The sequence below is a fragment of the Camellia sinensis genome, chromosome 4 (genome assembly GCF_055761805.1).
Source record: "Camellia sinensis isolate YWXY chromosome 4, ASM5576180v1, whole genome shotgun sequence".
NCBI classification, from domain to species: domain Eukaryota; kingdom Viridiplantae; phylum Streptophyta; class Magnoliopsida; order Ericales; family Theaceae; genus Camellia; species Camellia sinensis.
In genome coordinates this window covers 108,160,471-108,178,312 of record NC_138964.1, presented here as the reverse complement: position 1 = coordinate 108,178,312, position 17,842 = coordinate 108,160,471, and positions in this window count along the sequence as shown.

The window sequence follows — 17,842 nt, the reverse complement described above, 5'->3', positions numbered from 1 at the left end:
AGAAATGGTAGAAAGAGAATGTGGACGAAAAATGACATGCTTTTGTAAATTTAAGATGTGCATAGGGTATAAAGCTTACTCTCTTCGTGGGCATGTGAATCTCACAATTAGTTAATTTGGATGGAAAAGTAGATGGTGCACTTTGGTTTACAAATTACATAGGGATTATGTGGTCATTTCCAAATGTTGGGAGTAAACTGCACATGACCCAAACCACAAAAGGGAAATTTAAATTTGCATTAAGATATAAAACGCCCAAACTCGCTCCATGTAAAGTAAAATTGCCAAAAAAAAGTTGGCCCAAATAAACGGAGCACAGGTATGAAGCCATAACAAAAGTTATAGCAAGGGTCGCACAGGTCGCTAACCATCACATACAATGAAACTCAAAAGCACAAATGTAAGTTGGAAAATCAGTTCATAATTCGAAATAATGACCTTGATAAAAAAAAAATGTTTTGATCAATAAGAGACCTTACTCACAAAGCATCGACCTCAGATTGCTTTCTAGCCTTTTTCTTACATCATTTTCTTGCAGAACTTGAACCAACACCCAGGGATTGTTCGAGGGCTGATCGCACAAAAACAATTCATGTTGCAATTGTAAGAGACACAGATGACGATTCAAATTCATGGAAAGGCTGTTAAGTTGTTGGTACATAAGGCTGGTGCATTGTTGTAGTGTAAGGCTAGTGTATTGCTGTAATGTATGGCTGGGGAGAATTGTTGAGTTGGCCTGACCAAGGGTTTAGAATTGCAGTGTTTAGCGTATTATTGCTACACCCAGTAACTTCAATTTATTTATAGGAAAGGCTAAACTAGTTTCTCATGTTCTCATTGCTAAAGGATTAACGCCACTCTGAGTTGAGTCGATTTTATGCAATGCAACATCAAGTTGATTTTAGACTTCATGATCTTAGTGATGACAGTTCCTGAGTTGGAATTACCTACACAATAGTGTTAGCAAGTCAATCGCGCAACTCAGACTATATCCACGTATATTGAAAGAGAATACGTTGGCCTATCTCTAAGGAACAATCTAGTCTTACCCTAAAAAACTTCAATTCAGCTATGCAACCTGTCTCACTATCTCCTTATAGAGTTTTATTTTTAGAGTTAGTGGTGTTAGTGTTTTTGAGTTTTAGCATTTGGGGCTTAAAGTTAATTATATTACTCATTATGTTCATGATATCACTTATTTTATTCTCCATTTTAGAACAATATTTATTATCAATTCATTATAATACTAACTTTGCTCAATTAATATTAATTAATTAAGTTAATGATGTAATTAGGATGAACAACTAAGTATACAACTCCTTTAACTTGCATAGATATCTCGTGAAATACAATTAAAATAAAAGAAAGATAAACTTATGTAGATGTAGTTTAAAAGAAGAGAAGATAAGAAAGAAAAAAATAGAATATAAGAATAGGGAGGGGGAAAGAAAAAATAGGGGGTAAGGGGGAGTTATAACACCCAAGGCAAGCACTCAAGATATTAGGCAACCTTCATTTTACCTCATTGTTATTTGGGTCATATGCGGTTTACTCTCCTAATGTTTAAAAATGGTCATATAATCCCCACGTGGTTTATGGATTAAAACGCAAGCTAACTTCTGTTAACAGAATATGTAAATTGACCTTTATATCCTCGCTTTCTTCCGCTTCTCTCTTTTGAATTAAACCTGCAAATATATAAATATATATATATATATATATATATATATATGTATATATATATATCCATAATTTCTACAAGAAACCCAAGTGGCATACACAATTTGGCACTCACCCATTCTCATCATTCTTCAACAGTAAATGCATATATATATATGTCTATAAAATCTATAAATGCAAAATTAGTATATATATGTATATGTTATCGATGTTAGCATGCTCTTGGACTAATGAACTGCTGTTAGCATCAAGTTTGAATTTGTTTGTAAATTTGATGGTTAATCTAAGATCTCTGATTTGGTTCATTATATATGTTTTATCAATTTCTAGCATTTCATAAAATATTCAATTGTAAGTTTTTTTTAGTGTGCATATATATATGTATATGTATGTAGGTATATAGAATTTTTCATATTTTTTATTTTTTTGTGTGAATATATATATATGTATGTATATATAGAATTTTTGTATGTCTTGATTTCATTTTTCTTCTATATAGAATTTCCTAAAATTTCTATGTATGTATGTGTATGTATAAATATATATAGAATTTTTCAGAATTTTTGTATATTTCTATATATGTTTGTGTGTGTATATATAAATGTATTTGTATATAGGAGTTACGTGGTGGTGAGGAGAGGGAATAATGCTAAGGGGAGAGGAAGTTGGTGTGGTATAGTGGGCTAAGGAATAGAAAGATAAATAGTAGAAAGAGAATGAGGATGAAAACTGGCATGTTTTTGTAAATTTAAAGATGTGCAAGGGATATAAAGCTTACTCTCGTCATGGGCTTGAGATTCTCACAATTAGTTAATTTGGATGGAAAAGTAGACGGTGCACTTTGGTTTACAAACCACATAGGGATTATGTGGTCATTTTTAAATGTTGGAAGTAAGCTGCAGATGACCCAAACAATAAGAGGTAAGGTGAAATTTGCCCTAAGATATAAAACGCCTAAACTCGCTCCATGTAAAGTAAAATTGCCAAAAAAAAAAAAAAGTTTGCCCAAGTAAAGGGAGCACAAGTATGAAGCCATAACAGAAGTTATAGCAAGGGTCGTAGATGTCGCTAAACGTCACATACAATGAAACTCAAAAGCACAAATGTAAGTTAGAAAATCGGGTCATAATTCAAAAATAATGACCTTGATAAAAAAAAATAAAATGTTTTTGATCAATAAGAGACCTTACTCACCAAGCATCAACCTCGGATTGCTTATTAGCCTTCTTTTTATGTCATTTTCTTGCAGAACTTGAAAAAACACCCAGGGATTGTTTGAGTGTTGAAGGCACAAAAACAATTGGAGTTGCAATTGTAAGAGACTCAGATGACGGTTCGAAATCATGGAAAGGTTGTTGAGTTGTTGGCACATAAGGCTGGTGCATTGCTGTAATGTAAGGATGGAGAGAATTGCTGAGTTGGCCTTACCAAGGGTTCGGAATTGCAGTGCTTGGCCTGTTATTGGTACACCCAGTAACTTCAATTTATTTCCTCTTGTTCATAGGAAAGGCTAAAGTAGTTTCTCATGTGCTCATTGCCAAAGGATTAACGCCACTCTGAGTCGAGTCAATTTTATGCAATGCAACATCAAGCTTGATTTTAGACTTGATGATCTCAGTGATGATACTTCCCGAGTTGGAATTACCTGCACAATAGTGTTAGCAAGTCAATCGCACAACTCAGACTATATCTACGTATATTGAAAGAGAATATGTTGCCCTATGTAACGCCCCGTATTTTATTACTCGGATAACATTACCAATATTTATTAATTAAGTCCATTTACAAATAACATTTCATCCTTGGATGGAATGATGAATGATTAAATATACATATTCTCTCTCGCTATACAACAATGACATTTACATACAAATAAAAGAAATGCCCTGGGGCTTACAATAAAAGAGAGGACACTACTCTTTACAAAAAAATAGCACTTAGCCAAACAACAAATGAAGTAGTACAATCCATCACTACATTACACTTATGAAATGTAAAACAACCATTGTTTGATCTTCAAATTTGAAAAGCATTCCCTATACACATGTACAAGTAGGGGGTGAGCAACCACTAGCTCACCAAGCAATCTCATATTAAAACAATAGAATATATGCAGGTACCAAAATACTCATACATATACGTGAAATCATATCATGTCAAAACATATGATTTTATTACATAATCTCTTAAATCTAATTTATTTAATTAACCACAACAAGTTAACTTAAATAAATAAACATGTTTCAATAGTAACAGGACATCCATTTCAATTCATTCAATTATCTCATTATCAATTGAATCAAATAATTAAACAATTCATCAAATCCATTTTATAAGGTCTTATGAGATGAATGCATATGCCATGTCATGCTCAAAATATTTTTCTCATCTTTTGAAAAGCTTACGCACAATGCCAATTTGAAAACATATTAATCCAACAATTTCAATAAAATTCCAAGATGGTAAATACTACTCAGGTAATCCCTAGGTTGGTGTCTGCAAGTAGACTATACAAGTATTTCCAATTTGTCATTTTTACTAGTATTAATTGGAAGGCTCGACACCTGTAATCTGTCATATTTACCAGTATTAACTAGAAGGCTCAACACCTATCCGCGCGGTTTATGGTCTTTCACCATGGACACTCAGGCCAACTTAACCAATATCAAATCACACCCCCTAGCCGGACTTACCAATGTGTTTGCCCAAAACAATTCAAAATGATCTTGTTTCACCAAAAACAATTACTTTCTTAAAACAATAGTTTTCAATTGCAATTCGAAATCCATGATAACAATGAAATAGAATGGCAATGCAATATGTAACAATGAATTAGAATAGTTTCAATTTCAATTCCACCACACAATACTCCATTGTGATCAAATTCCATATCTCTATCAATGTAATATCATAATACAATTCCAAGAGATAATCCAATAATATCCACATTCATATAGTCTCCACAAGTTAATCAACATTCCCAATTTAGTCATTTCAAGACAATTCTATAACAAACTATATATCAAACTTCCCATTGTTTGGACTCACACAAAACCTTCAATCAATTTTTTGTTTCACCTCAACCAAGATAACCAAAATGATTTTCACCAAATCCCATACTTATTGAATATTACCATTTCCATCCTACTATTTTAAAAGTTATGGTATAATCTCAATAACACACTTTTAATCATAAAGGATACAAAATATTAACGAAACTAATTTAATCCAACAAATTAGTAAGTTCATTATATTTACAATTTTTCAAAATAAATTATATCAAACCTAATTTAACATGTCTCATCTTTTAAACATAATCATATTTCATGCCAAGCTACTTAAATAGTTCATCTTTCTCTCAAATCTCTACAAATAACAATTTCCACAACTTTTCTAAAATTAACTAATTAACATGATATTTACATCAAAAATTATGAAAAATGCCCAAGAGTAACATTTTCAAGGTTATGAGTTCAAAAGTCCATATTTCACATTTTTCATTTTCACAAAAAAATGAACATAACTTAATCATCAACATATCATCTTCCATAAAGTTTCATGAATATGATACTTTTAAAGTTTTTAATCCCAAAACAACTCTATAATCCCAACTTAACAATCTGCATAATATTCCTCAACATCAATTTATTTTTCTCAAAAATAAATTCCAAATCAAAGATAAAAAAAAATATATATATATATTTCAACTTTATATTTCGCAAAAGAAATCATCTAATCATAATATGATGTAAATACAATCATGCAACCTTTAAATTTTATTTTCGAATTTTTTTTACAAAATTAACAACACAAAATGATTTTTCCAAAATCAATCTTAAAATGCCAACATTCTTAACACTTCATCATAATTTTTCTTCCAAAAATTACCAAACAAAAATTTGAAAATTATATATATATATATATATATGCAATACCTCTTAAAATGACATATTCTCTCAAAATAACCCTAACATAGCTTTAATGTAAAAATATGAAGAAAGTCCCTACCTCAAATATGAAGAAAAACTAATCTGAAAATGCAAACATTACCCAATCATGGATCCAAGATCACCATTGCGAAGATCATGACAAGCTCTCCGACTTTCATATACAACACTTTGGCAAAATCTTACTCTAAATACTCTCATTTCAAGCTCAAAGATTGAGCATCAATGGAGAAATAAAGAGGGAGAGAGAGAGATTGGTCTTTTTCACAACTTTTTCCATAAATCTACTCACCTCAATTCCCTTATTTGATTGTATCAAGCTGCCTAATAGGTTCAAGAGTGGGCCGATGCCATCTTTTTTTTTAATTTTTTTTTAAAATTTTTTATATCCCACCGAGAGAGATAAAGATGGCAGCCATGTGAACTTCTTCTTTACCCTTTTTTATTTTTATTTTATTTCCACCGAAAACCTCTCTTAGCCCCCCCCACAGAGAGAGAGAGAGAGAGAGAGAGTCATCATATATTCTCTTGATGTGTATTTTCTTTTTTTAACTTTAAAACAATGCTGTCCCTTATCTCCCCATGTGTGTGCCTCTCTCTCTTTCTAACCTCTTTTTCTCTCTCAAAAATGCTCTTAGCCAAAAAGCCCCACCATTACACAAAACTCTTTTGTTTTTTTTTTATCTCTATCTCTTTTTCTTTTAGAGATCCTTTCTGTCAACCACTCAATTTCCTTTTGATTAATGCCCATCTGTGAGCTCCGCCAAATCATCATTCTCCACCGGCTTTCTTTATTCCACACTAATCATCAAATATTTATTATAATCCTATATAATAAATAATAACAACTCCTAAGGTGGTTACTACCAATCACTTAATTAAAAAGGACCAAACAGTTAAACATGAGTCATTAAACAAACTAAAATTAAATTAAATCTAAATCATGGGTCTCACCCATAAGTCAAACATGGTCCAATTATATACCAAAATAGTCCCAATAAATTTATCTCAAATCTTGGTCCGAACACCCAAAACTCAATTAAATTATGCATTGGCTATTTTAAAAAAAAAAATTCTGGGTCATTACACCCTATCTCTAAGGAAGTGACATACAATCTAATCTTGCCCTAAAAAACTTCAGTTCAGCTATGCAACCTGTCTCACTATCTCCTTATAGAGTTTTATTAAGATCATTCATCAGCTATTCATGAGAAAGTGTCAGTTTATCATGAGTGATTGGACTCCTAGGTTTTTCTCCAATAATAGATCATTTGATATATACCTTAAATCAGTAAACCAATTGTGTCATCTACTTCTGTCATTTTCTTGTAGCACTTGAACCAATACCTAAGGATTGTTTGAGGGCTGGAGGCACAAAAACAATTGGACGTGAAATTGTAATCGCCTCAGTGCTGGTTCAAGTTCATGGAAAAGCTGTTGAATTATTGGCACATAAGGCTAGTGCATTGCTGGAATGTAAGGCTGGGGAGACTATTTGAGTTGGTCCAACCAAGGGTTCGGAATTGTAGTGCTTGTCGTGTTATTGGTACACCCAGTAACTTCAATTTCTTTCCTCTTATTCATAGGAAATGCTTAACTAGTTCTTCATGTGCAGACTATCAAAGGATTAACATCACTTTAAGTTGAGTCAATTTTATGCAATGCAGCATCGAGCTTGATTTTAGACTTGATGATCTAAGTAATGACAATTCTCAAGTCGGAATTACCTACACAATAGTGTCAACAAGTCGATCACACAAGTCGGACTATATCACTTATATTGAAAGAGAATACGTTTTCTATCTCTAGGGAAGTGACTCACAATCCAGCCTTGCCCTAAAAACTTCAGTTTAGTTATGCAACATGTCTCCCTACCTCTAGCTTCCCAACTTCTTCCAGGACACTCCACCATTCAAATCTTTTGTTGATCAGTCCAACAAAGCAAAATGGCTTCCTTGAGTAAAAAATAAAAAAATTAAAAAAAAATTAGGGTTAAGTGAAGATGCTCTATGAAATACCCAAAAAATTCTTTGTAGGGAGTGGGGTGAAATGGAAAGAAAGGAAAAGAAATGAAAAAAATAAAGCGTTTGGTGCCTATAGCTGCTTGGTTATGTAGAACTTTAAGGCCCCGTTTGCTTCTAGAGTTGGAAGATGAGATTGAGACTAGTAGTGAGGAGAGATTCAAAAAATTGTGTTTGTTTTGGAAAGTGGCCTTGGGAGTCCTATGAGACTATGAAAGGCCTTAGATGAGGGGACTAGTAGTGGCTTAGGAGAGGTGGTATTCAAAAATGAATCCCTTGGTACTATGGGTTAATTGACTGTTTTACCCTTGTGTTTATTGCTAAATTTGTTATAATGGCCCTGTTTGGTGGAACTATTTTTAAGTTAAAAACTGATAATCAGAAAGTAGAAGTTAAAAGCACCCCTATCCCAGCTTTTAAATAATCGTTTTTTTTCAGCTTATTTAAGCTATTTATGCCTAATAAGTTATAAGCAGAAGCTATATCAAATAGTCTGACACAAATTCTTAAATCAAAATAAGCTTTAATCACCCCCCAGAAGCTGTAGCAAATAGTCCCAATACTTGGAATGAGGCTCATAATATGGCTCATGTAATATCAAACACAAATAATTGAGTAAAATTTTATTGATAGTTGGATTCTTTAATATTTGCCACAAAAAAAAAAAAAAAAGAAAGAAAGAAAAGAGAGAGATAATAACATTGAGTAAAAATTTGTTGATAGTTGGATTCATTAATATATATATAAAAAAAAAGAATAACATTGAGTAAATTTTTTTGATAATAATGCAAAGGGTATTTGTGAAATTTTACATGGTTGATCCCACTTCTATCTCTCAAAACAAACATGAACTATTACTAGTTCACTAGTTATCAAACAAACACAATTTTTCTTAATCCCCTCACTAACAGTCCCCTCCATTCTACATCTGAAAACAAACGGGCCCAAAGTTTCTTATAGCTTCCACTTCGGATTTTAGCGCCAAAAAAAAAAAAAGAAGTTTTTTGGGCCTAAAATTTGATTTGGAAAATGTTGTATATATATTCTTTATTTTCAACTTTTATTTTGCAAAATTTGACAAAACATTAATTTTTTAGATAGCTTAAACAAACACTAAAGTTAAGAGAAAATTAGCTTCTCTAAAAACTAGGGGTGTTCGCAATTCGGTTGTGGCCAAGGAACTTCTAATCTGCCATCCATCCACTGGATTGGCAGATTGGAGAAAATCAATCCACATCCGTCCACCGAATTGACGAATGCGGATTGGTGGATTGGGCGGATTGGTGCGAATCAGTTTAAGCGGTTTAAACTTTTACAAATTTTGAACATAATACAACAATTTGTCAATATTTTTTTTGGGATAATAATCCAACTCAACAAAACCAAAAGATTATCAAGTAAATTGTCAAATACCAATAATAAATACATATAAGAAAATCATGCATTATCAAAACTATTTCATTACTTTTTTTAATCAAAAACTATTTAATTTGATTTTTTAAAAAAATAAAAAAATTAAACCCTATATTTTCCACACAAAAATATCAAATATCAACCCTTGCCATTTGATAAAAGGATTTTCAAATTAAAAACACAACAGAATATCTAAACTCTTTTTCAATTGGAAACACAAACAGATTATCTAAACAAATTGACAACATAAAATCTTAAAAATTACTAGGGGTATAGCGATCCCGGTATTCCCTATTGTTATGAAACGGTAATCCGGACTTGGTTCCGTAGATTAGTTGATATCTTATCCTCATTTTGATCCCTTACTCTTTGTTGTAGAGCCTTGGGTTGTGTTGGGCAAGTTGGGAATAAGTTGGCTGTGTTTTAAAGCTTTGAATCTTTGCCCAGGTTTTGGTCTCTCCGCTCGAGCGGTGATTTGATGCTCGAGCGGGCTTTCATTGTTGCCTTTTCGCTCGAGCGGCAGTTTGGACGCTCGAGCGTGAATTTCCTTCTCTCAGCATTTTGGGCGTCTGCAGAAAATTCTGGGAGAGTGCATCGGGCGCTCGAGCGGATCTTTGGACGCTCGAGCGTGAACCTATGTCTGACGCTCGAGCGGACCTGTTTTTGTATCAGGCCGTGAAATCACTTTTTGATCACTTTTTGATTTCCTTTCTCTCTCTTACTTTTTCAAAACCTTCATTGGAGAGCACCTCACTCTAAAACCTAACTTCTCTCTTAGGATTGATCTAGCTAGAGTGTTTTCCTCACCTTGGGCCTTTGTAAGAAGTGTGTTGATCGTCGAGGGCTTCGTTGTGATCCAAGAAATTTGGGATTTGGAGCACTTTGATTTCGGGCCATCTTCTCTATTTGAGTTCTCCATTTGAGGTAGGGATTCTCCTTGTTCTTTTTCAATACTTCGTCTATAGATAGACATGTGGTAATTTTGTATTGCATAAAAATCATATCCATGTTAGATTTGTTTGAAATCATGAGAAGGAACCTAGGGTTGGGTGTTGGAAAATGGTTATGTTGTCATTAATGGTTGTTTTGGGCTAATTGGAGTGTAAATTAGCATGTTGTAGTTGATGGAAGAAAAAGGCCTAAATTATATTTTGATTGATAAATTAAAATGGAGAATAGTGAACCTATATTGTAAATCTTTATCGTTGATGTGAGTCGGGTGAAGGTGTTAATGCCTAAGGGGTTAACTTTGGCTTTGGAATGGGTTCGAAATGAATGTAGTGGACTAATGTGAGTTATGACTGTCTTATTGGTAGAAATTGGTTTTTGTAAAACAAAAGGGATGGATTTGGTTTTGTGACAGCAAAAGAGACGGAGTTGGTTTTGTTAAAACAAAAAGGGGAAGTGGAACTTGTTTTGTGAAATGGGAAAAGTATTTTGAAATACGTATGAAAACTGGATTGTTGTTTCATGAGTGTTGAACACACACATGTGTGGAATTGTATCTTGAACTACCATGTTAATGTTGTTGTCGAGTTTGTGGTCTCATAGTAATTGAGTCTTTAATAGATGTACTAAATGTTTGCATCTAGACGTTTTGTCCTTGGTCATCGGTGGAGGATGACGTGGTTGTGTTGAATTGTCATGTATGCATCATACCATTATTGATTGAACATCGTATGTGATGAAATGTTGAGATGCATTTTATATGTATTCTTGTTAGGGAGGAGAGAGAGGTTGTACTCCAGTGTGTGTGTGAGAAGATAGGGGATGGACTCCACACACCTATGTGTTCATATACCGTAACACATTGTTGGTATCCTGATAGTTTATATGTATGTTTTACACATGTTGGTTATGCCTTGTTGTATTGTGATTGTTGGTGTTATACCCTGCGCTGATAATCAGAGGTACCGCTACCTTCCAGCTAGCGCCTGGTAAACTGGCATGTTGTTGTGAGAGGTGTATCTTTGGCTTACTACGCACATAGCTAGTAGAGCAAAGTTTTGTTGTTGATGTTTCAGTGTTTTGGGAAATATCATGGATTGTGTTGGTTATGGTTTTGGAGGGCCAAGTTGCCTCATTGGTTTATCTTACGCATGTCGGTGAGTTGTTATCTCTATTTATAACAGTGCTTGTGTAGATTTGATTGTATCGGGAAGAAGCCAAAATGTCATCTTTGTCTTTTGGAAAGTGTGAAGAAAACGGATTTTCTTTAAAGAAATTATAAATTTTGAGAAGGGTTATCTGTGTATGTTTGGAGAACGAAAGAGAGTAATGGGCTTAGTGAATTTATTTCCTAAGGTATTGTTAATGTTATGAAAGATTGGGAACAGGGATTAACGAAAAGAAAAGGAAAGATGAATCGCCTATGGCGTTGATTGAAATGGTTGTTTTCAAGAAAAGTTCTTACCTATGTATATTTTGTATAAACTGTCACATTACTATTGTAGTATGAGATTGAGCATTCATGATCATAGCTATCTGTATGTTGTTATTGTTGAGGGCCATGTTGAGATCCCTACTGGACTATATGTTCATCCCACGTTGTTGAAATCTTTTTCAGGTGTTGAGCTGAATATGCTGCAAGATTTGGATCTTCTTATTTGTTGGCCACGGGGCCTCCCCTTGTATTGGCAGAATGCCATATGTGTAAAAGGGTTGTACCCTTCTTCTTGTACCTTAAGTGATGTAAGCCCAAGGGCAATTTATTAAGTATGTTCATGTAATATTTACTTTGCATACGAATGAGAGTATTGTTAATTACTTCTACGGATTGAATGTATGAGTTTATTTCCGCATGTTATCCGTGAAATTGAATTAAGTTAATGAATTTGGTAATGACTTCGAGTAACAAAAAGTGGGGTGTGACAAGGAGTGCTTGCGGTTTGGTGGTTCGGTTACAACCAAAGGAACCTCAAATCCGCCATCCATCCAAAATGAGGCGGATTGCAAAAAATCAATCCGCAATCGTCCGCTCGTCATTCCGCATTTGTCCAAAATGCGACGGATTGGTTCGGTTCGGTCGGTTTGGGCGGATCGGAATATCTGCTACTCATCCTTACTAAAAACGACGTGAAAGATTAAGAAGAAAACATTGTAACCGGAATTGAGTTCTATTAGGATTACTCATTTGCTTTCTTTTCTTTTTTTTTTCTTTTTTCAAAAAAAATAGATTAAAACTTGAAAAAGAATATATTTGTGAAAAATAATTAAAGAACTAAAAAATAATCATAATAATATTGGTGTCAAAGAATTTAGGATGAAGTACCAATAAATCTTAAATAGTGATCTTACGAACTGTTTGATCCTTCATTTTTTCTTATAGATCCAAATGTCTCATTCTAGTGTCAATTACATAAAGGGCTAAATATAAACGCGCGTGTGTTATGTATTGATGGAAAAATGTGAGTTTTCTCATAATGTTGAAATTACTTAACTTAAAATTTCAAAAACAAAAAACTCCTTATGCTGTGTTTGGTTTGGGGATTTGGGAAGTGATATGGGAATGAAAAGGGAAAAAGTGTGTGAAACTAGGTGAAATGTAGGTATATTTTATTTACATTTTACTTACCTTTTCCTTTTTCCTTTCCAAAGCTTTTTCAAATCTCCCAATCAAACACAGCGTTAGTGTAATTTTTCCAAACGTAACACTCTAGTGTAACAATTCAAAAACATAAAACTCCAATGTAACATATACTAAAAGATTTCTTAGTGCATTTTTCTCAAACGTAACAAAGTAATATTCCAAAAACACTCCTTAGTGTGCTTTTTTCCAAACGTAGCACTCCAATGTAGCACACGAAAAAACTCCTTAGTATACTTTTTCAAGCGTAACATTCCAACAAAACTTATTAGTGTATTTTTCTCAAACGTAACACTCCAATCAATGTAATACACAAAAGCTGTTGAGTGTACTTTTCCTAAATGTAACACTTCAATGTAACACACTAAGTGTATGTTTCGTTCTCTTTTGGAATTGTGATTTCAATAAAAAGATTTCAAAACTCTTTTCAAAACTTATAACCAAACACATAACTCAAAACCATTCAAAACTTAATTCAAAAATTATTTTCAAAACTCAAAGCCAAACATTTAACTCAAAACTCAATTCAAAACTCTTTTTAAAACTCTATTTAAAAAAATCAAAAAGTATTTTTTTATTTTGTTTTTTAAAATTATTTTTAGAATCATGATTTTAGTATGGATTCATGTTTTGAGTTGAGTTTTGAAAATAGAAAATTTGTTTAGTTATGAGTTTTGAAGGGAGTTTTGAGTTGTATTTTGAATATTTTTGGATTATTTTTTAAAGTATTTAAAAAATTCTTAATTTTATCTTTTTAAGGTAAATATTTTATATTTTAAATATTTATTTATTTATTTTAATGTGCGCTGTATTTTATACATTTGTGTGCTGTATATTTTTAAAAAATATTTTAAATATATTTTGTAAATATTTAAAATTTAAAACAATTTATTTTAAATATATAATTTTTATTTTAAATATTTTTTATTATTTTATTTTAAATACATTATTTTATTTTATAAATATATTTTTAAATATTTTAATATTTTAATTTTTCAAATATTTTTTTAATTTTTTTTAATTTTTTTAAAATATTTTATTTTTTTTTAAATTTAAAAAAAAATTAGATCGCCATATATATCTGAATCATAACAAATTATTTAGCCAATATTTAAAAAAATAACAAAAATTGGTTTTTGAAAAAATAAAAAAATATCTTTCTTCAAAAAAAATAGAGAAAATATTTTTTTCAAAAAAATATAAAATAAAAAAAAATTTAAAGGAAAAAATTAAAAATATTTTTTTGAAATTTTTTTCTAATAGAATTTAGAAAAATGTTTTGAAAAGAGTTTGGTTATTAGTTTTGAGCTATGTGTTTAGTTATGAGTTTTGAAAATAATTTTTGAATTGAATTTTGAGTTATGTGTTTAATTAAGATTTGAGTGTGGAGTTGTGATTTGAATTTAAAATATACAAAAAATTAAAAATATTTACAAAATAAAATAAAAAAAATTGGAGGTACAAGCCTTAATTGCACGATTTAATGCATAAATTGTTTGTATTTCCATAACATTCCAATTATTATTATTATTATTTTATTTTATTTTGCAATTCTTTCATTTATATTTGAGAAAATTATAAATAAAAAAAAATAGGGTGAAACACCAATAAATCTCAAAATATGATTTTGTGAACTGTTTAATCATCTCTTTTTTCTTATGAATCTAAAAATTCTATTAAAGTGGAAATTACATAAAAGCGTAGTCACTTACATGTTTAAGTTTAATTTTTTACGGATAAAAGTGGATTTCTCAAAATGTAAAATTAAACATTTGGGCAATCCACACTATAGACGTTTTTGATTTTTCCTCATTTTAAAACAAATCTCACATTACGAATAAAAACGTAACACTCTATTGTAATACTCCAATAACATAACACTCCAATCTAACACACTAAAAAACTCCTTGGTGTACTTTGCCCAAATGTAACAACGCAATACTAAAAAAAACTCCTTAGTGTACTTTTTTCAAATGTAACGCTCCAAGATAACACACAAAAAACTCTTTAGTGTATTTTTTCCAAACATAACACTCCAATCAATGTAATCCCAAATGTAATACTCCAATGTAACACACACAAAAATACTAAAAATTCTCCTCAGTGTACTTTTTCCAAACGTAACACTTATAGTTTGAAATTGTACATTTGCCCAAAACTTACTAAGGAATATTTGTACTCCATTTGGAATGGTTTGAAGAATCTCATATCTTTTTTTTTAGTGTTATATTAGAGTGTTATGTTTAAAAAAAGTACAGTAGGAAATTTTTTGTTATGTTTCATTAAAGTGTTACACTAAAAAGTTTTTTTGAAGTGTTACATTCTATAGCGATCCCGGTTTTCCCCATCATTTATTGTATTCTAGACTCGGGTCTAGTGATTGTATGTTGTTGTCTTGGTCGTGTTTTCATCCTTTAATTCCTTGTGTTTGAGTTTTGGGATGTGTTGGTTGAGTTTGTAACAGGTTGGTTGTGGGTTGAAACAAATGGTTGCTGCCCAAGTTTTTCTTTCTTCGCTCGAGCGAGCCTTGGGTATTTGCTTCTTCACTCGAGTGAGGGTTTGTGCGCTCGAGCGAGCATTGTGAGTCTTCAGGTTTCTTTTTTAGATGCAATTTCCGCTCGAGCGAGCTTTCTTGCACTCGAGTGAGCTTTGTGTCTTGTGCCTCTTCATTCGAGCGAGCAGTGTTGCGCTCGAGCGTGCGTCTGCGTCTCTTTTAGACCTGAAGGTTGGTATTCTTCGCTCGAGTGAGAGAGCCTTATGTTTTGTGTTTCTTCGCTCGAGCGAGGACTCTTGCGCTCGAGCGTGCTTCTACATTGCAGACCTGAAGCTTTGTATTGTTCGCTCGAGCGACGCTTCTTGCACTCGAGCGAGGCCGTTGTTGTGTCTGGTCGCTCGAGCGACCACTCCTTCGCTCGAGCGAGCCTCATGTATATCAGTTCGCAGCAGCGTGATCCTACATCACTTTTTCATCCCCATTTCTTTCCAAATCCTAGATACGGCTGTTTCTCTCTCTAAACACCCATTCTCTCTACAAATACACCTTGTTCTTGGGTCTCTTCACCCTAGCCTCTTTGTAAGAAAGCTAGAGCATTGCGTGGGCTTCACCTTGATCCAAAAAAGTTTGCATTTGGAGCACTTTCAAGTACCTGAAGGGGTCATTAGTTCTTTCTCTCGTTCTTGAATCAAATGGAGTGGAATGATGAATCTATTTCTTCGCTTCTTTGCCAATAAATCCAAATTATCGTGGAGAATGGAAGGATATATAAGATTGTAATGAACAGCAATGCAGTTCATCCAACGATAAACCTAATCCGAATTATAGAAAGGATATCAATTCAAATCCTGGATTTTCGAATTGAGAGAGTTATTGAGAGAGATCAAGAATTCTCACTATTTCTTAGATTCATGGACCCAATTCAATTTAGTGGGATCTTTCATTCACGTTTTTTTCCACCAAGAACGTTTGATTCTAAGCATCAGGTCTGGGGGTTTTCAAAAAGATTGTAAATCCCTGAATCCTAGATGCAAGGAAAGATTCTAGTGATAGAAGGGGCGGAATTTATATACGGACTCACGAGAGTCTCTGAGTGCTCAGGCATTGAATCAATATTAGATTGGATGGATAATTGGCTTTTTTTTTTTTTTATAGAAAAAGTGCAAAAAGAAATTCTTTCTTTTCGGTAGCTGCTGGTCATGAGTTGCTATTTTTCATGGATGGGCACTCTATATATAACCAAATCTTCATAGCTGAAGAAGACATCCACAAAACAGCCTTCAGATGCCCTGGTCAATGGATCCATTGGCATTAAGTCCCTAGCAGCCATAAAATGTATTGTATTAGTTGAAGGCCATCTCTAACGGGTACCATCAACAATAACACTCACTAGGCAGTTTATTCCAAGCCTTGATAGCAACGGTGCGTAGCTCTGAGTTCCAACCCTGAAATGAAAGGAGAATGAGCATAATAAGGTATTCACCCCTAATCTAATAGGGTTATGAAATAAAGGAACTATTAAAGAGAAGGAGAACATTAAGAGTTTCTCTCATTTTTCTTTGAGTTCCTTCATTTGAGGTAGGGATAAACTACTCATCTTTATGAGCTTTGACATAAATTTTAGTCATTTTGATTAAATGGTGAAACTATGGAAATTTTGGAAAGTAAGGGTTTTAAATTTGAAATGTCTAAAAGAGGGGTTTTCAATTGTTGAGCTCCATGTGTATGTGAGACCTTGGAAAATGAGGTTATTGGTGTAAAATTGATGAAATTGAGCCTTGGGGTTGATGTTGAGGAAAGGGGGAAAAATGCCCTAATTCGGATTAAATAAATTACTTGTAGAAATAATGCAATTAATTATGGAAATATGAAATTGGTTTGTGAATTATGAAATTTGGAAATAATGTGATTAAGTGGTGTGGTTGGATTGGTAAGTCACTCACCCATGGGAAAGTTGATAAATTATCTGTTTGATGAATTTATTTAACTTTTTAGAAATAACTGTTTGGGGCTATCGGTGGAGGATAGCCATGATTGTTGTAGAAATTGCATGATGATTAGGTGAACTAAAACTAATCACTTGGTTGATGCCATTGAATATGACAGTTGATAATAAATGTTGAATATGTGAGTTGTTGGGTCATTGTATATGCCAACATGTTTAATACATTGTATATGTATCTTTGCGTGGAAGGAGATAGGGGATGGACTCCATTGATAATTAAGTTGGCCGGAGTGTCCTGGGTGAAAGTCCTGAAATCTTATTTATTTGGGTGACGGTTCCCTCAGATGTGATCCGTAAAATGGCAAAGTGAATGGAAGTGAATAAATGATGTTTATGATTGAAGTGTTGTTAAATGAGTTGTAGTCTCATAATGAACTGTTTAAATGATAGTGAATTGTGTCAGTGATTTGACTTGGGTACATAATTGGAAATGATTTGAAATATGAGTATTAATGTGATTGATCTTAGAAAGAAGTGAAATGGCTCAGATGTTAAGCATTTATTGAATGCTAATGTTTTAGTTAATTCTCATATAATGTTTAGCGTATCTCTATTGGGCTTTGGCTCACCCTACTTGGGACCCCATTTTTCAGGTACAGGAGATATGTCGCCTCCAAGGCCTTAGCTTGTGAGGTTTAGGAATTGAAGACTCTCTTTTTGTTATTTTGTGGATCTTATATGTAAATTTCAGTCGAG